Source organism: Neofelis nebulosa, chromosome 2 (genome assembly GCF_028018385.1).
Source record: "Neofelis nebulosa isolate mNeoNeb1 chromosome 2, mNeoNeb1.pri, whole genome shotgun sequence".
Classification (NCBI taxonomy): domain Eukaryota; kingdom Metazoa; phylum Chordata; class Mammalia; order Carnivora; family Felidae; genus Neofelis; species Neofelis nebulosa.
Genome location: NC_080783.1, coordinates 29,424,839 through 29,451,679, shown reverse-complemented (window position 1 = coordinate 29,451,679; position 26,841 = coordinate 29,424,839). Strand labels below are relative to the sequence as shown.

Here is a 26,841-nt window from a genome sequence, read left to right as displayed (position 1 = left end):
ACACAGAAGATGGGATTGAGAGGGGACAACAGTGGACATTGACCATTCACTTGATTAAAGGTTCCAGATACAATGTAACTGAAATTACTTGGAGAGAAAAGCGGATTGTGGGATTGTGCGGTTTTGTTTTGTTTTGTTTTAAAATGGGACTATCCCTTTTTCCATTCTCAGAGATGCAGACAATGGTGGAGAATATAGTGATTCCTTTTATTTGACTAATAGGATCCTCTTCAGGAAAGGTGAGGGTAGTAAATGTGTTCAGAACTCAGTTAAAAACAATGGACGATTTAATATTCAGCAAATTGGTGTTCCCTGTTTAGCTTTCTCTTGTTAGAATAATGGAATTTGAGCATTTAGAACATGGCTTGTTTTGAAATGATGCATGAGTTCCCAAAAACCTTGTTTAACATATTGCTGGAATAATGCATATGAGATGGTTAAAAATGGAAGTCGGAAAAAAAATTCCCCAACACCCTTAGAGGAATTTGCAATTCATAAAGTTACTGACAATTTTGCATTATAGTTGCCATGGTAACCATGCTAGGCTTCTGCTCAAATGTTTCTCAGAAGGGGAAGGAATAGTATATAATAAGCTCTTCAAGTGTAATTTTTTTTATTGTGGTTGAATTAGTGTGTAATTCTTATGTGAGTATTTTAGTAATCCATGAACACGCACTATAGTTACGGTTCTGATTTTTTATCTCCGCATGCTTAAGCAATGTGTGAAAAGTTGCTGGCTACTAGCAATGCTTGGTAATTAATTATAAAAATAATAACAAGAAGCATTACCCACAGTAATTAATTATAAAAGTGAAAAGCATTTCAAACTTGACTATAGTAAATTTCCCAGACCAGAGCATTGGCTTGCTTATTGATTCAAAGTGCTTTCAGCCAAGCTTTCAGGCTACGTTCACAAGTCTCCCCTTGCCCTTTCTATCCTTTTTTTTTTCAGAAGAGTCCTATACAGTGAATAAATGAGGACCAATTAGACCAAAATACTACTTTCATGTGGCCATTGGGATAGGGAGCTATTTTTAAATGGTAATTGACTGTGTGTGTGTGTGTGTGTGTGTGTGTGTGTGTGTATGAGTGCACACGCATGCTTTGTTCAGCTTCGAGGGAGCCAGTGTAACAGCTGGGGTGGAGTGGTGCCTATCTGGACGTGGTGCTAAGGTCGTTTCGGGTGTGTTTTCCTGTGGGTTAGTGTTGAATAGAGAAGAGATATGGGCCTTGGAGTCAAACAGACCCGGATGGCATTCTAGCTCAGCATCTTGGTAGCCAACACCTAAGGCAAGTCACTTAACATCGGGAGCTTCAGTTTCCTCATTTGCGTGAATGCGATGATCATGTCTTTATTTCAGTGTTGTAAGAGTCGGAGATCGTTGGACAGGAAACGCTTGGCCCCAAGTCTGGCAGAGTGTATTAGTTGCCTCTTGTTGCTGTGACACATTTGGGCAAACCCGGTGTCTTAAAACAACACACATTTAGTACCTTATATTGCTGGAGCTCCAAGTCCAAAATGGGACTTAGGAGGATCAATTCAAGGCATCGGAAGGACCGCCTTCCTTTCTTCTCGCTCTGGAAGCGAATCTGGTTTTCACTGTCTTTGCTGCGCTTCCAGCTTTAGGGGCCTGTCTGCATTCTTTGGCTCGAGGCCCCTTCCTCTGTCTTCGAAGTCTACAACGGCAGGTCTTTCTCACGTCTCTTCGCTCTGACACTGACTGTGTCACCTTCTGCTCGTATCTTTGTGATGACATTATGCCCACCAGGTAATCCAGGATAATCTGCCTATTTAAAGGTCAGTTGATTAACAACCTTAATTCTCCCTTGCCTTGTCACATAACATATTCAATATTCATGGTTTCTGAGGACACCTTTGAGGGTGGAGGCAGGGGCCATTATGCTGCTTACCATACACAGCAAGCACAAATAAGTGTTAACTACGTACTTTTGTGTTATTGTTATTATTTGTAGTGTTAGTGATAGTAGAACACTTAGCACCTGAAAGAGGGCCCAAACAAGAGTTGGTAGAACAGAGACAGCTGTCAAAATCCAGAGCTGCCGGGATCAGACGTTGGCCTGTGTGGAGCTCTTTGTGGCCTCTCTGTTTTCTGATAATCACCCTTTAATGGATTTGGGTGGGTCCTTGCACTTGGAACCCATCTCCAGAGAGCCGCCAGAGGGACAGAGTCTCATTTCCCAAGTGCCTTGCCTTTACGTGTTTCTCATCATGAGCAGCTTTATTTCATTAACACCGATTTTTTAAAAAATTGTCTTCTCCAACTGCACTAATTCTTAAAACCTGGGCATTGCCTCTCAGGAGGAAAGGCTTCAAGGACCTGGATGACAGTGTCTGGAGGTGACAATGAGAGCTCTCGGTAATAGTCTTCCAGGAGAGACAGGGTCTCCACACTAGAAAGTAACGTCAGTGCCTGTTGGCCCCACAAGAAAACAAGTGATGAGGGGCTCACTTGCTCGCTCTCTCTGCCCTGCAAACAGAATGGAAGAATAATTCCTTGCGCAGGGGTGTCAATATCAGTAAGAAGGAAATCATTTTGACCCATGTGCCACCCAGAGCACTGTGACTAAGGGAGATCATGGAGCTACAGGGCTGGCAGTCTCATGTGCTTGGGACGGTTTAGGTGGGGCTCTAGGTAGGGTCAGGCAGCTGGCAGAGTGACGGCCCAGCTCCTTTCTTCCCTTATGAGTCAGTGCGTTTCCTTTCTCTTGCTTTCCCTCTCTGCGCGTCTTCTAGGTGGGGTTTGCATGACTGCCTCACAGATCTCTCCAGAGCCATCAAGCCACTGGAACATCTGTTCTCACTGTCGAAATGGGTTTATCTCCCATGAGTTAGAGGTGTTCTGGCTTCACTACGTAGATTGTAGTTTGGGGGAGCGATCTCTTAGCCACCGCCACGCTTTCTAGTTCTTCTGTAAGAAGGCCTTATTTCTATACTTCCTCTCCTCTCACATCTCTAGGTGTTTATCCTAGTTGCTTTTTTAATTCCTTGACTCTTATTTCGTCTCTGTTCTTGTAAGTTGGGCTGACTTCTACCCCTGTCAATTTTCTGGACTTATTATTTCCTCCTCCTTTGATTTGGTCTATATATTTTCTCAAGAGAATTCAGGGGGGATTCTTTTATAAGGGCAAACAACCACTCCTCCAAGTTAACTTTTTTTCCAATTTGATTTGCTTACAGGACACGTGTTATGAACGAATTCCTAGCGTTATGCATTAGCAAAGAACAGTCAATGTAATCTAAAGAACCTGGGTGATTGTCTCTTTGTGCAGGAAAGAATAAATACAAGAATGTATTTATTTGTATCATGAATAAATACAAGAAATGCACTTATTTGCATTTCCTCTACTGTTTTCCTCCTTAGTTCTTTTACATTTCTGTGCTGCTACTGTACATAATCCTTACTACTGGGGGAAGGGGTGGGACTTTGAAAGAATGCATTTTGATTTTGTTGATTTACATTTTACCCAAATTGACTCTCTTTGAAAATACAAACTATCTGTCCTGCTGGGAAAAAAAAAAAAAAAAAGGAGATAAATGTTGCTATTTACCGGTAGCAAGATAAATGGGAAAGAGGAAGGATATTCCAACTGCAAACTTGTCTTCTCTTTTACTTGAGAACTAGGACAAAATCGTGGTCTCTTCAATGTGCATATGCAACAAATGGAATAGGAATCCAATACATTAATTGATATTTAAGCATATAAAAGAATGTTTTAATTTCTACCCAAAGGATTAATTAATTTCTACCCAGGGCTTTGCTTTGGAAAGCATCTATTCCCTTCTTGTTTTCCAACTCCAGGGGCTATTCAGTTTTCCCGTCTTTCGGAAATATAGCTAGAACTTACTGAAGTTCTACGTTCTAGTCTTATTACGCTTGAGGATCTCTACACTCTTGGTTTCCGTACTTAGGTTGACAGATGCCAGAAGAATGGCCTAGTGTCAGTCATCGTTATGGTTGAACTTGTAGGACAATGAGGTAAAACTGATGCCTCTGGTATAAGACTAACCCACTTGATAGTCCTAGATCAGCCATTCACTAGCTGTGCAGGTAGTTGTTGTTTTTGTTTTTGTGGTTTTTTTTTTTTTTTTTTTCAACCAGGATGATCATAGCAATCATCCAAACCAGGTCACTTGTTAAGAGTGAAAGAGAATGTCATCAAAAATTGTGCCAGGACAACATGTGCACAGGAAATGTAATATGTACAGGAAAATGTAAACATTTGAAAAATACCCCTGTTATAGGATATTGTAAGGATTAAATGAGACGATGAATAAAGAGTGCTTAGCACAGAGACTGTCTTATATTAAAGGTCAACAAATGTTAGTTATTGAGCTAACTATACATACCCAAGTTTTCATGTTCCTCAGAGCAATCCAAAGCATTAAATACTATGAACAATTAGGGGCGCCTGGGTGGCGCAGTCGGTTAAGCGTCCGACTTCAGCCAGGTCACGATCTCGCGGTCCGTGAGTTCGAGCCCCGCGTCAGGCTCTGGGCCGATGGCTCGGAGCCTGGAGCCTGTTTCTGATTCTGTGTCTCCCTCTCTCTCTGCCCCTCCCCCGTTCATGCTCTGTCTCTCTCTGTCCCAAAAATAAATAAAAAACGTTGAAAAAAAAATTAAAAAAAAATACTATGAACAATTAATATTTGTCTCTTGTGTATTATACAGAACTCCCCAAAAGATTTAAGTTTTTTTTTTTCTTGGAACAGGCATGTTGTTCTTCCTGTGACATAGAAGTCTCATCATCCTAACCCCTGGACTTGGTAAATTTCTACTAAATCCATTTTACTAGAGTGCTATATGCAGTTTGACGGTTTAGATAAAGGAGGAGGCTATAGGAGCTCTCTGTTTCAGTGGAGAATTTTTCTATTGCAATCTAATCACCAGTGGAGATTTCTCTCCCCTACTAAACGTTCCTGAGTAGAGATGTACTTAAAAACTCCATGAATTTTTGCATGGCTTTGTCAGAGGTTAGCTGTGGTTCAGGAAGCTTTTAGTGTTGCTGCCCTTGCAATAAAAAACTTGTAATTGAGACCAAAGATACTTTTCTGATGCTTTCGTTTTGTGTAGTAAGAAAGCGAGAATTGGAGATATTAGAATGTCTTTAAAATGATTGTGATAAACACTCAGTTGCACAGGAAGATTTGTGATAACTAAAGAAGGGTAGATACCTTGGACAAGTACTTCATGCTCATCATATTCTGAAGAACACATCCCTGGAGTTTCTTGAGGGACCCAGTAAGTGTGTGCTTGTTTCTACTTTTGTAAGATATTATATTGGATCTTGTGGAAATCTCAGGACAAATATTTTCTTGCTGGCATAATCTAGTTAATAGTAGAATTATGGATGACTAGTCTGTGTTCAGAGCCCCATAGACTAGCTTCATTAATTTATGCATTCACCTATCCATCCATTGATCTGCACATCTATTTTACGAATATTTCTGGAGTCTACTATTACATGCTAGGGGCAAAAGATTTCAGCAAGCAACATTCAGTCTTTATTCTGTGGTAGGTTTGCAAAACTGGCTCCATTTCTCCACCCCTTCCTGTTGGCTACACAACTTTATAGTGATCTTCCATTTTGGCTCTGGTCTCAGACGTGAAACTAGCTTTGGCCAATGAGTTGTTGGTAAGCACGATGTAAGCAGAGGCTTGAAAGCACTTGGTGCAGTCAGGCTTAATCTCATTCTTGCCTTCTTCCTTACCATAAGAACATCTGTGCTAACCTGTTAGATGACTAGAAATACTTGGAAATGAGATGAGTTAGCCTCGTCATTCCAGCCAAGAGTATTCTATCTCAGCTTCAAGCCAGCTGATCCCCCCACACGTTGGTAAGTCTCCTTGTACTTGTGAAATAGTTTGAGACCAGAAGAACCACCCAGCCAAGCCCAGCCAAGATTAGCAGAGCTGCCTAATCAGACATCCCAGAGACATGAGCAAGAATTGCTCATTGTTGTGTGGGCACCAAAGTACTGTGGTTGGTGAGTAGCTGGGATCACTGGGAATATTTAATGATACAGTGCCAAAGACTTTTGTCCTTATGTCTTTTCTCCTTGACAGCCACACTTCCATTTTTCCTGAGACACATTGCATGTTTGCCCACGGAATGTTCTCACACATTCTACAATAATTTCTTTGGAAGAACAACATAGCTGTTTTGAGGTATTTACTTCTGTGGGGCTATGCTTCAGAAAGATTTGGACTGAAGCTGCAAAAATCCTAGGAGTGTCTGTGAAATGGAAGAGATTCACGCACTTTATCTCCCATTTATTGGATGCTTGAGTGCTGGCTCTGTCACACACAGTGCTGGGCATTAGGGAATGTGGGGAAGCACATGTAAATAAGCCTATTTGTGCAGACCTTGGTTCTGCTAGAGGATACGCCAAACAAGTAAGTGGACAACAAAGAGCTCAACATGGAAAGTACTAATATAGAGGAATGAGCGCAGCTTAGTTTATTTTTAAATCTAGAGAGACACACATTTAAACAGACACACTTAAAGAAATACTCACCCTACTAAGCCTACTAAACCAGGTTTCCAGTTATAGAATGAATAATTCACAGGGATGAAAGGTACAGCCTAGAGCATCTGTCGATGGTATTATGGTAGAGTCTATGGTGATAGACGGTAGCTACAGTTGGTGAGTGTAGCATAACGTATAGAGTTGTTGAATCACTATGTTGTACACCTGAAACAAAGGTAACATGATTTCAACTATACTTCAGTTAACAAAAAAGGAGGGGGTTGGTGTGTGCGCCTGGGTGGCTCAGTCCCTTAAGCATCTGATTTCAAGGTCATGATTTCAGGGTTTGTGAGTTCAAGCCCCATGTCAGGCTCTGTGCTGACAGCTCAGAGCCTGGAGCCTGCTTCGGATTCTATGTCTCCCTTCCTCTCCACCCCTCCCACCATTTGTGCTCTGTCTCTGTCTCTCTCAAAAATAAATAAATATTAAAAAAAATTTAAAAATAAATGAAAATAAAAACTAAAAATAAATGTTAAAATATGATTATATTATTCATTCACTCCATTCATTCATTCATTCGTTCAATAAAAACATGTTGAACATCTATTATAGACAAAAGAGTAACCAACAGCTTAAAGGCCATAAAAAACATGTCCTTAAAGGGTGTATAATACAGAATGGGGGACCAGCATAAATAATTAATATAAATCAGAAGGAATTAAGTGCTAACATGGAGGTTCAAAGTATAAGTTAAGTGGAAAGCAAAGAACAACGAATTCTCATTAGGAGAATCATGGAGCGCCTTAAGGATGCCAGGGAATTTAGAATGGGCTTTGAAAACCTCTGACTTGTATCTACTCAGTAAAAATAGTTCTATCAAGTAAAAGGTATCAGGGTGTGGCAGAGGGCTTAGACCACTGGCCGCAAAATTTGGAAAAGCTGAACGGTGCCACAGAAGAGAGCCTAGAAATAATGAAGGCCTGGGGACCTGAGTTCTCTCCTCAGCGGTACAACTCATTGGTTGTGTGACTCACCGAATCAGTTAGCCAGTTTGGTTTTCTCATCTCAAAAATGAGTAAAGTGATTCTGGACGATCTATACAGACCCTTCTAGCTTTAAGACCCTGAGTAATCTAAATCGCTCATCATATGCTTAAACACAGTAAAGTGTCCAGTATCTTCCATTAGGGATAAGCAAGCATGGGCTCAGGCATTAGGTGTCATGTTTGAACTCATACAATTGAAATAGTTCATACATTTCAGTGATTCATCTGTGAATGCACTTCTATCTCAATGTAGCAAACTCAACATGATGGAAATTCTATTTTTGGAGTGTCAGAATCATTAGTCCAAGTGAAGTGAAGGAGGCTTGTGGAAAGTTGCATTACAGGATAGAGAGAGCATCAGACAGACCTGGGTTCAACGGCTGGTGTTATCATCAGCACTGTGATTTTTGCATAAGTCACTTAACTACTTTCTGCCTCAGTGTTCTTATCTACAAGTGGGAATAACAATCCCGCTTCATAAAGCGGGGAGCACATACAGTAATATGTTCAATGTTACTCATTAGTAGTTCATTGTGGATGATATGAGTGAATAAGTAAGGTATCTGCATGAGGGTATCCTTCCTTGTATGTTAAAGAGGTTTTCCTAAAAGATTATACGTGATCTGAAATTTTTTAAAACTTCTTTCATATTTGAAGTGTGCTGTTTACAAAAAAAATTTTTTAATGTTTATTTATTTTAGAGACAGAGCACAAGCCGGGGAGGGGCAGAGAGAGCCAGAGACAGAATCTGAAGTAGGCTTCAGACTCTGGGCTGTCAGCATAGAGCCCAACATGGGGCTTGAACCCACGAACCATGAGATCGGGACTGGAGCCGAAGTCGGACACTTAACCGACTCAGCCACCCCTGAAATGTACTGTTTGAAAAGTCCCTGCTGTGACTCTTCTTTCTGAGCAACTCATGATTTCTTAGATTATGTGAAATTTGAATTTGAAAAGCAGGGCAATTATTTTCTTGAAGAATGGATTCTACACCTACTCTCAATGTGGAATAAACTGCTAGTTGTTTACTCAGTATTCACCTCCCCCTTCTTTGTAAATAAGATGTTATTTGAGGCACCAGTGTGCTCAAACTGAAAGACTTCATTCCACAGTGCTTCTTGTGTATGGGGGCGGCCAATGTGATATAAGCCAAAGACCATAGGCAGAGCATCAGGAAGACCCCCCCCCCCACCCCTTACTTTGGCCCTTTTCTCGTTTGGAATGAAGCTTGGATGTCTAGGGACCCAGAGACATTTTGAGAATGGAAGTCGTACGCTAAAGGTGGTGAAGCAGCTAGACGAGGAACTGTAGTCCCTGATGACTTTGTGGTGTGGCAGACGAGCCCAGGACTGTCCATCTTTGGACTTTCCTTTCTGTGAGAGAGCAATCACCTTCTATTTTGTTGAAGCCTCTGTTATTTTTGTCCTTTGATATGAGCAGTTTACTGCAGCTTCTAATGGATGCACCTATTGGTGACATTATCAAGGTCAGCGGGCTGGGGGGTGTGCATGTCAGAACCAGAAATCAGAGTAATAACCGTGTCTGAACATACACCCTGCCCCCTGCCCTAGCTCATCATCTGTACAAGATCCTACAAGACTGACTAACCAGTTAACATTGACAGGGCTGTTGTTTGTCAATAAAGTTTATCAAACATTCACTTGGATGCTGGGGAAGCCTATAGGAAGGGTAGGTAGTGTAGTCTTGAAGGACCAGGGAAGTCTTCATTGGGAAGATGATGTGTTTGCTGGAAGGGAAAGGAAAACAGCAGTTAGCGACTAACGTCAAGGTGAAAGGGAGTGGGGAGGGCAGTGGGAAATGCATTTTCGGCAAAATAATAATGTTTGCAAAGACACAGAGGTAGAAGTGAACTTTGTCTATTTTGAGTGAACTGCCAATAATTCGTCTACAAATAGGACATAATGTCAGAGTTGAGGAGGTAGCAAATAAGGCAGGAAGCTAGACAGGAGAGCAGATCAGACAGACATTTAAAACCACGTTTAGGCATTTTGCTCTCTTCTAAAAAGAATGAGCTTCTGCTTTTGACAGACCATTGTGATGGCATGGAGGAGGGAGGATGGGACAGGCATGAGTTGCTTGTTTCAGTGACCCGGGTATGAAATGACAGGACTACACTACGGTTGGGCATCGGGAACACAAAAAGTAGACAGATTCAGGAGGTCATATGGGTTGGGACCAGTAAGGCTTGATGAATGAGTGGCTTAGTGCCAAAGAAAAGGTCCAGGTTTCTGGCTTGGGATGTGTGTTAGTGCAAATTGGAGACGCTCATAGATGTCATATTTGCTGCCTCACATAAGAATCTTAAATGTTGGCTTCCTATTTAAAAATGAGCTTGGTCACAATTGGCTTAGTGAAAATTAAATTTTATTGATAAGAAGGGTAAGCCATCTGGCTATTCTCCGACTGGTTGATATCTATTTCCCTGGGTATAATAAAGATGTAACCTCTGCCACAGGAAGCTATTACCTGATATTATTTATTTCCTGATTAAAAAGGAGCAAATCATGCCTGGACATCTGTGGAAAATGAGTTTCTAATAAAGCTAAGGTAGTTAATGTCTAAATGGGACTTTCTCCTGAGATGACAAATGTCTACTCTGTTGAAATAGTTTCCATAAAACTCTGTAGGTAAGAGGGTAAAGATATTGTGTAATTGTCAATGAGGCAATAAAGGGATGTTTGTTTACTGGGTTTATAATCAACAACGAACTCTCACTCTTATGAAAAATGAAAAGGCTTTGGTATACCAGTTTAGCAATAGAAGCTTCTGTTTCAGAAAAAAAAATATTTTAATATGTATTTAGTACAACATTCAGTGGATAATAGAAAAAATATGGAGGGTGCCACTGGGAAAAATAGTAAACTGTGACCATGTGTGGAAGCACAATGCTAATAGCTCTTAGAACAAATAAAAGCATATTGCTGACCACTCAGTGAACACCAAGGGCTGTTTATTCTAATTGTGCTGTATAATTTTTGCTTATAAAATCCTTTACTGCTAGATTGCCGTCTGTATTGGTGGACCGCTGGAATGAGGTGAAGTACGCCTTTGCCTTGACTACCTGGTTGTTTTTCTCCCTTAAACACCTTGATGAACATAATTAACTGCTTCTTTGGCATCGAATGTAACAGAAACTCACAAGGCCAAAGATGACTATGTCACACTCAATTTCTGTCCTCATCTTGGGTGCTTTCTCTAGACTCAGGTTGGGTGTTGGTGATCCTCTAGAGGTCTTAGTGATCACTGAGCTCCAATGGGATACGTGGTTATCTTCTATGGACTATGAGAAGACCCCAACAGGGGTTCCTTTTTGGGGGGAAAGTTATCTAGAACCAGTCTGTATTAGTCAGGGTCAGACTAAGCTACTGTAACAAAGAGACCTGAACATACTAAGGCTCAAATAAGCTAAAAGTTTCTTTTTTACATAACAGTCCAGAGGTGAGAATGAGGAGAAGTGTGAGATGGGTGGGTGGTCTTGCCCCACCAGCAGGCTGGGGTCTCAGGTTTGCTGAGACCTGTGGCTCTGTCATCCCTTGGACTATTGTCCACAGCTGCATGGTTAAAGCCATGCCATAAGCATCACATCCTCTTTCCAGCCCAAGGGAAGAGGTAAAGAGGGGATGAAGGGAAACCAGCTTCCATTTGAAAGATATAACGCAGAAGTTGCTTGTCCTATTGGCCAAAACATCATCACATGACCACCCCTACCTTCAAGAAAATCTGGAAAATAAAGTCTCTTAGTTGAGTGGCCAAGTATCCAGCAAAAATTAAGAGTTTTCTAGTACTAAAAGGAAGATGGGGAAAATAGTGATATTGGGGGGCATATGGTAATCTCTGCCACACAGTCCTTTTGATCTTTTTTAGTGACTGCTGTCTTTCTCTGAGATGAGATTCATTTTATGAAGTGTTTAGGGACAGGTCCCTGTATCTTATTGATGATGCCCAGATGGTGACTGTTCATTGCTGAGAGAGAAGCCATTGGAAACTACATATTTCAAGTGTCATGTTTAAACTGATACAATTTGAACATTTCATACATTTCAGTTATTCATACATGAATACACTTCAATCTTAATGTAGCAAACTCAATATGGTGGTAATTACATTGTCTAACATATTTACCATCCTCCCTCAAACTATATCCAAGGGAAGCCTAAAATATATGTTGAGAATTTTCCTATATTGTTCCATAACCTTGTCTCTGGAACATGGCGATTAAAATTTGCTACTAAGAAATAAATGATAACACTTGAAATTGTATGGGGTGCTTTGTTTACTTAACACTTAAAGATAATACATTAAGAGTACATTTGTATTGCGAAACAGAAAGTTTTCTTTCTATTGAGTCAAATGCACCTCAGAGAATTGGGGTTTTTGTTTTCTTCTGCAATGTTAAAATGGCATTTTTTCTGTAGGGTTTCCATAATATTCCTTGATCGGTTGGGACTGGTGAACCGAGAGGGCCTGGTCTTTGGAAGTGGAGACACCAGGATTTTCTGAGAGCCCAAAAGAACCATTTGAGATCATTCAGGACTCTCTTCACATTTTTTTAAAAATTTAAATTAATTTTTTTTATTTTAGAGAAAGAGAGAGTATAAGCAGGGGAGAGGGACAAAGGGGGAGAGAGAGAATCCCAAGCAGGCTTCACTCTCTGTATGGAGCCCGACGCAGGGCTTGACATGGGACTTCATGTGGGGCTCGATCCCACAACACTGGGATTGTGACCTGAGCTGAAATCAAGAGTTGGACACTAAACCAGCTGAGCCATCCAGGCGCCCCTCTCTTCACACTTTTATTACAGCATTAACAATATTGTCTATTTATAGTATGGTTACCTATCTTTCTCTCCAATAGACTCTGGCCTCCTTGGGGGAAGGACTATATGTTTTCCAACTTTGTGTCTCCTGGGCCTAGTGCACACTTGCCACAAAGTTGGGGCTATTTGAAAAGTTGAATGAACGGATGGGGGAGGGGGGAAAGTGGGGCAATAGCCCCAAACAGGAGTTGGAACACCTCTCAGCTTATCAGGATGAAAGGAGGAAAAGATGGGCATGGATACAGGAAGTCCAGAGAGCTCCTGTCTGATGGCTCCATTTTCTCTTGAGGTATGAGGAGCTACTTCGGTTGATAGTGAGTGAGGGCGAGAAGATCAAGAATTTGGAGAAAGTAGAAAACTTTGCAATGGTTACTTGGAAAACACGAAACAGTTGATGGAGAAATACCTGACAGCATTTAAGATCTCTTTCACTTCTGGTCCCATCTTCTATTTATTGCCCTCTTTTCCCCTATTGTCTCCTTCCCATCACTGTTTAAAGATGCTCACATGCTTGCATCTTAAACACACAAAACCTTCCCACAACCCCTAATCCCTCTCCAACCATTGCCTTCTTTCATCTCCCCTTTCAAGACAAAATCCTGAGAAGAGTTTTGACCTCACTTCTCTACTCTCTCCTCTCCTTTGCCCCTCTCCCACAGACTCCTCTCTACTTCCTTTGTTGGAGTCATTCCCACTGAGTCTGAGTGATGTCCTTGTTGCTAAATGCAACCCAAACTTGAAGCCCTTATCTCATTTGATTTCAGAGCAGCATTTGACTGCTCCTTCCTTCTTGAAATTTTCCCTTTTCTTGGCTTTTAAAATACTTCTGTGTCTCTTATTTCTCTAGCTGGTCCTTTCCAATATTCTTTGCAGGCTCCTCTTGTTCTGCCTGCCCTTAAGAATTGGTTTCTCTCCTCGAGGTTTTGTCTTGGGCTTTCTGTTCTCCTCATGCTACATTGCCCTGCTATGCAATCTTACTTGCTCCTACATCTTCTGTTGTATCTTTATGCTGATGACTGCCTACCTACATTTTCAGCTTATATACTTCTTTCCCTTTGGCTCTGGATCCGTATATCCGGTTGCTTCCTGGACCTTTACATTAGCATGTCTTATAGAAACCTCATCTCATTGTGTCCATAACTCAATTCATCACCATTCTCTTGACACCTGCTCCTTCTCCCATATTCCCTAGATTAGTCAATGTCATCTACACCCATTTGGCAGACAAGCCAGAAATCAGACATCATCCCTGACCGCTAGCTCTCTATCACTGTATTTTACCTCTTCAAAGTCTCATAAAATACAGCAACATGTTACTGCTACCCTAGGCTAGCCACTTATTTCTAGTCCGTTGCCTCTCCAACTCAAACCTCCATATTGCAACCAGAGGGTCATCTCTGAATGCAAATTTTATCATTTTCTCCTCTGCTTAAAATGCAAAGATGTACCATTTTCCTCCTCCATGAAGTTTGCACTTTTACAGGCTTGTACTCCTTTACGATTTGACCACTCCTACTTCATACTTAACCATCCCCTCACTGACTCTCGAGACGACATGCAGACTGACTTCTTTTTGGTTCTTTAATGCACCATGTTTTCTCTCATCCCAATGTGATGCTTTTTCTGTCTAGACCCCCCTTTATTCTTTCCTTCTTTGCGTGGATAACATTCATTTATTTATTCACTTAACAAATATTTGGTTAATGTATTATAGCCTTAGTGCCACACTGCACTAAGCATTAAGGATAAGGCTAATGAGTAAGAAAGAAAAGTCCCTGTTCACTGACATGAGGACTGGTGCTGTTCTAATCAAGTTTTTGTGTCTTCTGTCATGACAGGAATCCAACTAAAGCTCATTTGTGGATTCTTTAGAGATGTCCAAGGGAGACTTTTCGCTGCACCCTTCCTTAGGGAAGGATACTGGGTAGCTCACAAGTCAAAAAAAAAAAAAAAAAAAAAGGTAATGATGAGGCTTCAAAGGATCCAAAAAAGTTCTAGCATCTCAGGGTCAGGAATCCTTGAATTGGTTCCTCTTGGTAATAAAGTTGTTATTGACCCATCTACAACTAACTTCCTAAAATAGTGATAGAACTGAGGGGACTTCTGTGTGTCCTTTTGATTAAGACTCATATTCCTGGGAGAGGGAATCTGATTGACCTAGCTATGGACAAGCATCTATACCTACAGGTTGGATACTATATCTGGCAACCAGAGGCACTGCAACAATTATTACAGTATTCCAGATAGGAAATAATGGTAATTTGTATTATGATAGCAATGGAGGTGGAGAAAAGTGAATGGATTTAGCATATGTTGATAGACAGACTGACAAGATTGCAGAATGAAGGGGTTAAAAGTGGAGGGAAAGGAATTATGGATGATGCATAGATTTTGGGTTTAAACAACTAACGGGAGGTGGTGCCATTTGCTGAGATTGAGGACTGATGGAGGAGGAGATTTGGGTTGATGGGGTTTTCAGGGTAGAGAGGAGATCATGAGTCTACTTTGCTTATGATAAGTTTGAGATGCTTAATCAGCCATTGAATATGAAACCAGAGCTCAGTGGAGCAATCATATCTAAAGATGTATATATGAGAGTCTTCAGTATATAGATGCTATTTAAAGTCATAAGTCTAAATGAGATAACCTATATATATGAGTACAACATAGTTATTTGACATTTGTGTACATTTCAGAAATAATCACCACAATAAATCTAGTTACCATCTGTTACCATATAAAATTAACACAATATTATTGACTATATTCCCCATTCCGTACATTACAACCCCGTGACTTCTTTATTTTATAACTGACGTTTGTACTTCTTCATCCCCTTCACCCATATCAGGTCCTCACCCCCCTCTCTTTGGCAACTACCAGTCTGTTCTCTGTATGTATGAGTCTGGGTTCTGTTTTGTTTGTTTGTTTGGTGTTTTAGATTCCACATATACATGAAATGATGTAGTGTTTGTCTTTATCTGTGTGATTTATTTCACTTTGCGTAATACCTTCAAAGTACATCCATGTTGTAGAAAATGGCAGGATTTCATTCTTTTTTATGCTTGAATAGTATTCATATATATATATTCATATTCATATATATGAATATACACACACACATTCATTTATTGATGGGTACTTAGATTATTTCCATATCTTGACTTTTGTAAATAACATGGCAATGAAAATATGAACACAGAGGGGCATATATCTTTACTGAATTCCTTTATTAGTTCTAACAGTTTTCTGGTGGCATCATTAGGGTTTTCTTTATATAGTATCAGGTCATCTGCAAATAGTGACAGTTTTACTTCTTCCTTTTCAATTTGCATGCCTTTTCTTTTTCTTGACTAATTGCTCTAGCGAGGATTGCCAATACAATGTTGAATAAAAGTGAGGAGATGGGCAGCCTTGTCTTATTCCTTTCTGCTTTTCATTATTGAGTACGGTAGTAGCTGTGGGTTTGTCATCTATGGCCTTTATTATGTACATTCCCTCTCTAGCTACTTTTTGGGCAGTATTTATCACAAATGGATGTTGAATTTTGCCAAATGTTTTTTCTGCATCTATTGAGATGATCATATGACTTCTATCTCTCGTTTTGTTAATGTGCATCATGTTCGTTGATTTGCATATGTTAAAGCATTCTTGCATCCCTGGAATAAACCCCACTTGATTGCGGCAAATCATCTTTTTAATGCATTGTTGAATTCAGTTTGCTAATAGTTTGTTGAGGATTTTTGCATCTATGTTCATCAGAGATATTGACCTGTGGTTTCTTTTTTTGTAGTGTCCTTGTCAGGGGATGGTATCAGGGTAGTGCTGACCTCGCAAAATGGTTTAGAAGCATTTCCCATAAATACATCATCAGATTTCTAAGCAACTTTGCTTCACTGGTGAATTCTACCGAACATTTAAAGAATATTTAACACCTACCGTCTTAAACTCTTCCCGTGAAATTGAAGATATAATTATTGAAGATATAAATTATTTGAAGGTATAATTTATTTGAAGACGTAAATTATTATATCTCTATTGTATCCTGGCTGCCAGACCAGGAGATCTGCAAGTGTTGCTCGCATGACAGTTACAAATACTGGGGGGGCCAGACCAAGGGTATAAGCTCTTTTCCGGCAGATCTCATCAAGCTTCAGGAAGGCCACGGGGGTGTGTGACGGTGGGTCTCCGTGCTTACGTTCCCGAGAGTGCCTCTGCAGCCTCTAGATGTGTGGGAAACCTGAAGCATGTTCCTCAAGCTGAGGCTCCAGGCTAAGTCGGTGGGCCTTTTTCATAGGAAGACTGGGCTTGCGTGTCAGTCTATTGTCTGTGCAGTGCTGTGGGGTGGTGGCTTGCAAACACTCTATCTTTCCAATTGTTACATCCCCATGAAGTTCAGGAACGCAGCCCACTTGACCGCCGGGGCCAGGCATTCAAAGGGGGACCCACGTGTGGACTGCATATGCCCACTGACTTCAGCTAGGCAACTAGAGAGCGTAGGGGTTAGGACATGCTCTCTGGCTTCAGCAAAGCAGTGGAATAGTGTCCTGACCACTTGCCCCATGCTGGTCTTAAAGGAGGGTGCCACCTCTGAGCTCTCCCACCTGCAAAATGGCGTCTGTCAGTGCCTCCATCTCTGGGGAGAGTTTCAAATATCCCCTGACCCTCTAGCAGGTACTATTAGATGAGTAAATAAATCTCTTTCAGGTATCATCTAAGTGCATTTAAAATTTTTCCTGGGTTTTTCCTGGGTCTTGGGGTGAACAGGCTGCACATGAGCTCTTTGAAAGGGGAGTCTCCATTTCCTATAGTGCTTTGGGTCTCTTGGTTTTCTTCTTTCTTCTTCTTTTTTGTTTGAGAGAGAGAATGTGCGTATGAGCAGGGGCAGGGGAGGGGCAGAGGGAGACAGAGAATCTTACGCTCAGCGCAGAGCCCAACGTGGGGCTCAATCCCACAACCATGGGATCACGACCTGAGCTGCAATCAAGAGTTGGACACTCAACCGACTGACCCACCCAGGTGCCCGTGGGTCCCTTGATTTTCTAAGGCAGATGTTATAGGGGCTCATCTCTGTGAAGATCCCAGATATTAAGGTGCCTGAGGTGGGGGCACCAACCCCTCGCTCCTCCAGGAGAAGCACCAGCCTGGTGAGATCCCTCTCTACTTACTGTGCGTCCCCACACTTGGGGTGGGGTGTTTGGCAAGACGGTGTATCTGCCTCTCCTACCCATCTTGATGTGGTATTTTTGTCTGTTGAGGTGGAAAAGCAGTTCACCCCATTTCCAGAGCTTTTTCAGAAGAAAATGTTGCATATATTGCCATAGTTCTGGTATGTCCAAGGGAGGCGAGTTCAGGGTCTTCCTATACTGCTGTCTTGCGGAAGTCCATGGAGAAACCCCCGGTCTGGTGAGGACTTTTTAGTGGCCCATAGAGTACCAGGGGTACACAGATGCCAAGCAATCCTATAATACCAACCCTTTATTTTTAAGATGAGGAAGCTAAGGCCCGAAAGTGGTCATCCTGTCCAAAAGGATATGATGATGATATTTTAGCAACTCTATTAGGCTGACCAATTGCACTAGTTTAATTCTTTTGCATCTCATAAATATAAATCCATAAATATTAGGGACCAAGAGGAATAAGTGCCTGGCAGCGAGGCAGGGAAGGTGGTTGTATGAAGAAAATGATGATGCCAATTCTGCCTCCTTCATAGTTTTTTTCATTAGACCCCGTGGATAATATTGTGAAATGTCACGATGAACAATAAAATGACATACAAACGTGAGGCTGTATTTCTTTCTCCAGATAAGTCAGTTAAATGTTGGCTAACTTTCTCCAAAGTCACTTGTGCTTAAGATAGGAGCTCATTCTCTTACGCCCTGATATCCGTCTGGTTTCAGATTTCTTAGCTCTCCTAAGCATTGATAGATTTCCAAATGAGACTAGGGTAGCACTTACATCAAGTCAAGCATGTTTGTGGGCTGACAAGCCCTGAGGGTCATCTCGTACTTCGGTATAGAGTGAGAAACACGTACTTGCCTCTCCTTACAAGGCGGATGTCTCTAAAGGCCCAGAGGGCACCTGAGGGTGGGAAAGACAGGATGGTGGACAAGGTTAGTTCAGGGGCCAGCTCTGGAATGTACCAGGGCCATTGTAAGTCCTCTAGGAGGCACAAGAATATTAGGCAAACCCAGTCCAAGATGGACAAAACACACCATTAAATAAATAGAAGTGAATAACATACTCTTGAAATGAAGACAAATGTGTTTTAGCTTGATTTTCTTTTCTCATTTTTCCTTAGGGGGCCACGTTGCCTCGGAGTCCCACAAGTGGAATTGCTATTAATCACGATCACTTACCTTCCAGAGAGGAGAAAATAAAGTTCAACGGGTGCAAGCTGTATTTTTAAGATTTTGATACATTTGGAAACTGTAGCTCTATTCTTCCAAGGAATTGCCAACTACAGAAGGAGAGAAAAAGCTTATAATCAGGGACATAATGTCAGACTTTCTGGTAGTTTCATTTAGGACATTTATCCAGCCCGAGAAAAAAGAAAAAAAAAAAAAAACATTATTAGGTTTCCATTCCAGATTTGTTCCAGAGAAAGCTTTTCACTTCCCCTCCCATGACTCAGAATCTTAATATAAAACACACAGGGGCTACTGGGTAGAAAAAGAACAGTATCAGATGGGAATTTAGGGATCTACAATTATAGTAAATATCACTCTCTGGGCAGGGTAAGAATAATTACTAAACAGACCCTTCAGCCCTGCCCTCCACACCTTCTCCACCCGACCAACTGCCTTGTGTACAGATATTGTGAGTATGTGGGACTCAGGACCAGCGCCCGGCGCGGGGATCTGGTCCTGCCTGAGGAAAAACGCTGAAACCTGAACCTTCAGTTAGGGCCCAGACCAACCATAGCCGAATTCACCCTCCCATCCTTCTCACCCTTTCATCCTAGTATACATACTGCATATGTAACTAACTGCCCAATGCTTAGAAAAATGCTCAGTGGTAAACTCTCATTCTAAAATAATGGTCTGATAAAAGCAGCTTGTGATAATCTATATTCTGAATAATTCAGGTCCTGTACATCCATGACTGCCTCTATTTCTAAGCACTGACAAGATCCTTTTTCTCCTTCTTCATTTAATTGATTCTTCACTTGTTCCTCACAAGAACAACAACCGAAAAATGGGTTTGAGGTTGCCTACAGTAATATGTGGAATATAAACACAACGAGAAATAAGTGAGGAAATTGATGGCAGAGGGAAATTGGATTGCAAACACGAGAGACCGCCAGGGATGAGGTTATCATTTGGAAGCCCAAATGGTAAAGTCCTCTTGAAAGCCAGAGGTTTGGAGCTTGTTCGGAGCTTCTTGAGTGACAGAGGCAAGGGGCTGAGTTGCAATTGTCGGTGTCCAATAGTCAAAAGTATCCCAGTCCCTCCCGCGAACTTCATACATTAGCTCTCCACATTGTATTTAGGAGTACCAAACTTTTGACCATTTTGACTTCCCCCTTCTGTAAGAAGCTGGAACAGGAAGATGGAGAAAGATGTGCATACATCATAGGCTGCATTGAATCTGAGTTCTTGATGTAGCAGCATTTCCTAAATTAGGTTGCATACCAGAATTATCCAGAGAGCTTTAAAAAATACACATTCCTGGGGCCCGCCCACAAAGATTGGAGGTATGGGGTGGAAAATGAGAAATATGTATATATATATATATATTTTTTTTTTTTCTCCTCCAGATAGTTCTGCTCTAGCAAGTCCAAAGACATATGTTTAGAAACTCTTACCTTGTCCTTGCTGCATGCCACAATAATTGCACCCACTTTGTTTCACATGACTAAGTGCCACCCCCTCCCCACTACCAAGGAGCTTAATTCTGTACCAACTCCCACTGCCGAGCGTGATCTACCAATGTTGGCCACCACTGAGCTTCCCAGCAAGGCTTCTGCCCCTTGCAACAGCGCATTCCTTACCATTTTGTTACATAGTGTGCTTTCTGGGCCTTCTCATAGATCAGGGTCGTCTCATAGGTTTTCCAACTTTAACTGGTACACCCATTATTACCTACTTTCCTGATGCTTTTGGTCCTTCCTTCAACTAATAGCACAGTATTACTTAGCGTAGGACACTTTTTTCTCTAAGCTCCTGAAACCACCTCCCCCCCCATCACTACCTAACTGGGTTCTTGCCAAATGTCAAATTCTATGTGACTCTCACACCTATAAATTCTCCCTTATCTGACTCTCCTTCCTTAATCCTTGGAATTTAGTCCTGGATATCTTCTCCTGTCCCTGTCAGTACTATTGTTTAGGTCCTACAGCTCCTTTGGCTTAGGATCCCTTTCTTCCCCTAGCATGCCCAGTACTTCCCAGGCTAAATTTTGGTGTGAATTAATCTAGTTATTTGAGTGGCCAGAAGAGGAAGATAGGACAGACCCTGAGTAGAGTCTATGTTGTCTTGCAAGGACAGAGTCCCTCTGCCTTGTCTTTCATCAAGGTGGGGAGGGGGCATTAGCCTTTAATGGGGAGGGGTGGATCACTTCTACAGAGGGTTCAAGAGAATCTGGGGACTTAAGATTGCCAAGTGCATCAACCTAGACATCTTTATCTCATGTCTCAAGGTCCATTCTTCCCAAACTGGGGCCTTGGCCTTGGCATGTCAAACCTGCCAGGGATGTTGAATTGTTGGGAATTATACTGTTCTTGTTTTTGTAAGTCTTGGGCTTGGTTCTCAGATTTGGTTGCCCTCCAATAGCAGGAGACGAAAGTCACTTGATATGCCACAAAGCAGGCTTTGGCTTACCCGCCTAGTCTTTAACTGGTGATGAGTTATCCTTATTATTACTATTCCCTCTGTTTCTCAAATGCCTCGTACATCAGACCTGCTGAATATTCTGTTTCACTACTTTACCATCCCAGTTCACCACCAATGAAAGTTTTGCCTCATGCTGGGGTCCACCCATGCTCCACCTACCATCAGTTGATAAGAATTATTATTAACTGGCTCATGGATGATCCAGCTCCCAAATCTTATTGTTGAATCATTTTGCGGACCACTCCTAACACACCAACTGTCACAAATCACGTACACTGGGAGCTAGTAATCTTGGGAGGGTAGACTCCTACGGGAAAGGGAAAGAATCAGGAGTGAGCGGAAGGGGAAAGGTGGCTGTGATGACCAAGATCCCGGGCAATCCCATGATTTACTCGGAGGCTGAGGAGGCTCTGGATTGTCATCCCAAACTGGGGCAGGGGACCAGGCCTTCCATCTCTGACCAGTCACTGCATGTGGGCTCTCCCAGGAAGGCGATGTGAGCTTAGCTTAGGCAGTTCTCTTTAACAAAGAGCAATCTCGGCGGCAGGAATCAATCACGAGCTGTCAGCCACCAACATTCCCAGCAGCCGGGGAAATGACTGCCTTAGTGCTGAGAGGGCGGAGGCCTCTGGATGGCCCAGCAGAGTGTCCATTAGAGAAAGGAAAGCAATTAGGGCTTTGAACTTCAAGTCACTTACATAAAATATGTAAAGTCTGATTTGTTTGCTGCTATATGGACAAATATGGTATCACAGAATCTTCTGAGATTGAGACTCAGAACACTAACGTGAATTTGGAGAGATGAAGGGGAGATCATTGGATGGCACTCCAATGATATAAATCCAAAAATTCTTCCTGACGGTGGTCTCCTCTTTAAAGTTCTTCTCTCTTCGCAGTCTGGGAGAGCCTGAGTGTTAGGAACTACAGTTCCCCCACGTCTCTATCCTGTAAGGGCTATAGTGTATATTATCAGACACTACAAGAATCAAAGGTGTGCTACCTGTCCTCCAGGTAGGTAGACAGCAAAGCTATTTCCAGGCTTGATCAATTATAAATTCTTCCACTGATTTATGAGAGCTGTTTGGGGGGGTGCAGGAGGGAGAGAAGGGGGAAAAGAGCACCACGTTAAATATGCATATAAGTTATAGGATGCATCTTAATTTCAGAAATGTTAAAATGTGCTTAATTATGCGCCTCAGTAAGGAGACAATGCAGTATGAGGCAGTGGTGAGCGTTAGGATGAAAAGACACAAATTACGAAAAGAGCCAAGGAAAGAAAGAACATTCCAGAAATAACAGGAAAAGCCTCATGGGAGAGGTAGAATTTGAATAAGGCCTTGAAGGAAAAAAAATATGACACACTTAATATGTGTGATCCTATGGTTATTGACCTTGAACACATGTGCATTTATCTATTCATCCTGGTCTAAGCTAGTAGATAAAATCACACTTTGCTGTTCCATTCTTCATTTCAGCTGAACCTCATAGTGTGTTCAATTCGCGGGGATCTCATTATTGATCCACTCACATTACATTGCTACTTAACTATTTAAGTGATATTTGCATATATATCATCTTATGGTTGTCAAGAGACCTTGCAGCCAAGGAAGCCTATTAAAATACCAGTAGAGCAAGTGTTGTTTACATTTGCTCTGCTACCTGTTAACATTCGCCAGTTGAGTGTTGTAATCTAGTAACAACAGGGACACAATAATAAATTTGAGGTTAAAATGACATAGTTACCTCAAATGTGCAGGAAAGCAATGGATAGAAAGCAATTCCCCGTTACTATCACATTTCACATCCGCGTGTGGCAGAACGAGATAAGAAAAAGAAATACTATTCTGTGATGAAATCCCAATATTTTGGCAAACCTTAAAACATTTTTGCATTAAAGTGCCCGTTTCTTCTACTTATAGAATTAATATGTGCTCGTTGTAAAAAACGTAGAAAACGCAGACAAGCGAAAACTGGGATGAATTATTTACCTCTAATTCTTGGTAAGGCAGGAATAGCAGTATGGCAATTGAAAATAGGAGTGATGTCATCATGGAGGGGTTTTTCAATGGTATGATGGAAAACCAAGTCTCAGGTTACACGCACACACACACACACACACACACACACACGTGCGCGCGTGCTGCATCCTATATAGTTCAAATCTTCTGGAAAATTATAAGTCTCCCTGTCTCCCTCCCACACTCCTCCCACCTTTCCTTATTGGTCTTTTCCACAAACTAACTCCCTTGTGAATAACATGAACATCCACTTTTACAAGGCTTACAGAACAAGGAGCCAGGAAGGCTGCTATACCAGCACGTGAGAGGCAGTTTTGAACATAACAGGAAATTCAAGATGGTTTCAAAGTTGGTGTCATGGCACTGTCCTGAGAATTATTGTTCTTTCCCAGAAGCGATGCCAGACATTGGCTGTGACACTTCAGAGTTGTTTTGGAGCAACGCTCTTGGTTGTCATTGTAATGGTGATGTATGACGTATAATAAGATTTGTTGATTTAGGAAAACCACATCACATATAAAAACATCCATTTATAACCATTTGACCAGTCCATCTTTAAAGGGATTTGACTGCATCTACTAAATCTCTCTAATACTAAATCTCCCGTGTGTTAGTTGTGGGTCTGCTCTGTAAATCTTTTGGAAAGAGTTAAGATACAAGTGATCAGAGAGAAGTGGAACTTTGGGCAATGCACCTATGCAGTGAATACTGATGGTGTGACAGAACGAGAGCCATTTCCTGAAACTGAACTGCATTGTGGAAGCAGATGGTCAATGGAATAGATGTCATTCACCACAACTTGTGCTGAACTAATTACCTAATGCAAGAAAGATGTCTGGGGAGCCTCATAAATGATATATGGGTGACTACAGTGTAGCCAAAATTATGGCAGCTATTAAAATGCCATTGAGGTCCAAAAATAGAAGGAAAAGAGCAGGTTAATAATATTTTGTTATCATTTTTCCTTAGAAATTCAAAGCATCTTATCATGTCAGGAACATGACACAGGCCGAGTAGTAACCACAGAACAGGGCTATTTATGTGATTGCTCACTCTGTGTGGGTGGTGGGGATACCTTTACTTGAATTATTGCTTCTGCAGAATAAGATAGTATCCCTCTGACCTGCACACTTAAATGCACCTCTGAAGTTTTCCAGTGCCCAGGTAGGATCTGTTCTTACAAACACTGCGGTGTTTGCAGTATCCTTAAAAGGAAGCCAGTTGTAGAACTGAGAACTGGTCTACAAGATGAGCTCAGGCTTCTTGACTCCCTATTTAGTTTGGTCTCTGATAGATGAATACAATGCCTGTTCACTTCTCCTGACTAGTTAGGGAGCTCTGATTTGATCAAACAGGTACCTTTCAACAAATCACGCCTTCTAAGTGCTTTCTGTTTTCTTTTATTTCCGCTCGTTATTAAGAAGTGTATCCAACACACCAAAATGCGCAGACAGCAATATAACACAGTTACCAGCTACCAAGATTTAATAAATGCTGCTATTTTGCCATGTTGCTTCATGTCTTTTATGGGAAAGTGGTGGGAAGAACAGAACACTCTAGAATTTAGAAAGACTTTTCCAAGCCCATTCTTCTCCCTCCTCAAGGGAAATCTCTATATCAAAGGTGATGTGTGTCCTTCCTTTCCATGAGTTTTTATTTGACTAGAGTCATGTGTATGCATAAGAATATACAAGATGATATATATATATATATATACCTATTTAAAACACACAGAATAATACACAGAATAAATGGCATTATTACTATACACATTCTACAACTTGCTTTTTTATCTGATGTTATGTTTTCCAGGTCCTATCCATATGAATACAAGTGGGTCCAGATCTTCCTTTTAACTCTGGTTTAGAATCCGTTGTATAAGATATACCATATCTTACTCACCCAAGTCTCTGTCCTTGAACATGTTGGTCACTTCTAATTTTTTCTTTAATACCAACAATATTCCAATAAACACCTTTGTACCAAGAAGTAGAATTGCCTATTCATATAATTCATCTTTTTTTTGTGTTATTTTATTTTTCTTGTTCATTTGAGGGAGTTATTTACATTGTTTAATACAATCTGTTGTTGTTATATAATACAAATATCTTCTTCAATTCTATGGTTTATTTTTACACATTGCTTGTGCTCTCTTTTGTTCCTGGTGAAGTTTACCATTTCTTTCCTTTATAATTGGTGCTTTTTTGTCTTATTAAAGAAATCCCTGTGTGTATCCTTCTAATTTCTACTAAAAATGCTGGAGTTCTATGTTTCACATTTAAATCTTTTTTTTTTTTTTTTTTTTTTAATTTTTTTTTTCAACGTTTTTTATTTATTTTTGGGACAGAGAGAGACAGAGCATGAACGGGGGAGGGGCAGAGAGAGAGGGAGACACAGAATCGGAAACAGGCTCCAGGCTCCGAGCCATCAGCCCAGAGCCTGACGCGGGGCTCGAACTCACGGACCGCGAGATCGTGACCTGGCTGAAGTCGGACGCTTAACCGACTGCGCCACCCAGGCGCCCCTTCACATTTAAATCTTTAATCCATTGGTAATGTATGGACATAGTGTGAGACAGGGATCAAATTTAATATTTTTTCTATATGAAAACCAATTTACCTCCTACCAGTTCTTGCATATTCCACAAAAATAACCTATCTGTAATGCTATCTCTTTCGTATGGTAAGTTTTTGTGTAAGCCGGACATTACTAGCACTCACCAATAGCTGGTGATCTTGTCATTTCTGGATATATCAAAAACCACCTCCCAGCTCTTCTCCAGCTTGGCAAGGCTGTGTAACTAGTAATGGCCAGTGACCTGTGAGCAGAAGCCTTTGTGTGTCAATTTTGGGAAAAGAATGAAAAACCCTTGATCAATATTTCAGATGCCCTGAAGAATGTGTGTTGAGATGTCAGGGCCACAAGACAGAGCTGTCTGCATTGTGACATCACCCCATAGTCATCTGTACCAGCAGCAGACTCTATACGAGCAAGAAGTAACCTATAAGTGCTAAACCTCTGAGATTTTCAGGCTAATTTGTTGCTGTAGCTTATCCTGATTAATATACCATGGTTCTGATTCTGGGTTGTTTTCTTCCATTGGTTTATTTGCCTATCCAAGCACCGATACCACACTGTCTTAATTATTTCGGTGTTAGGGGAAGTCTTGGTTTCCAATAGGGCAAGTCTGCATTCCCCTTCTCTCTCTTATCTTTGATGTTTTACCTTTGCAAATGAATTTTAGGATTATTGTCAAGGGTAATGAAATTGCTGCTGAGACCACGATTAGAATTTTATTAAATTTGGTCTTTACGTTGGGAAGAAATGACATCTTCATTATATCGAATCTCCTCTCCAAAGGCGTGATAAACCTTCTCCATTTATTAGGTTTAACCATATTAAAATGCCACTTTTATTTTTTGTAGATCAAAACACAAAAGAAGACTTGAGCAAATGGAAGGACATCTCTTGTTTTGCTTGGGACATCTCAACATAGTCAAGATGCAACTTCTCCCTAAGTTAATTTATAAATTTAATGCAATCCTAATAAAAACACCAGTACTGACAAGCTCTTTGTTGAAGGTGGGAAAGTTGATTCTAAACATAATAGGAGAAAA

The 26,841-nt window shown here is 41.1% G+C and overlaps 1 long non-coding RNA gene across 1 annotated transcript; it reads right to left on the bottom strand.

Moving 5' to 3' along the window:
* Positions 1-9,105: 9,105 nt before the first annotated feature.
* LOC131492850 (uncharacterized) lies at positions 9,106-26,158 on the bottom strand. Its single transcript, XR_009252314.1, has 5 exons — positions 25,945-26,158; positions 22,207-22,283; positions 21,366-21,513; positions 18,732-18,832; positions 9,106-9,282 (listed from the first exon to the last, which is right to left on the bottom strand). It is a non-coding gene; the product is annotated as an uncharacterized LOC131492850 (long non-coding RNA).
* Positions 26,159-26,841: the final 683 nt, after the last annotated feature.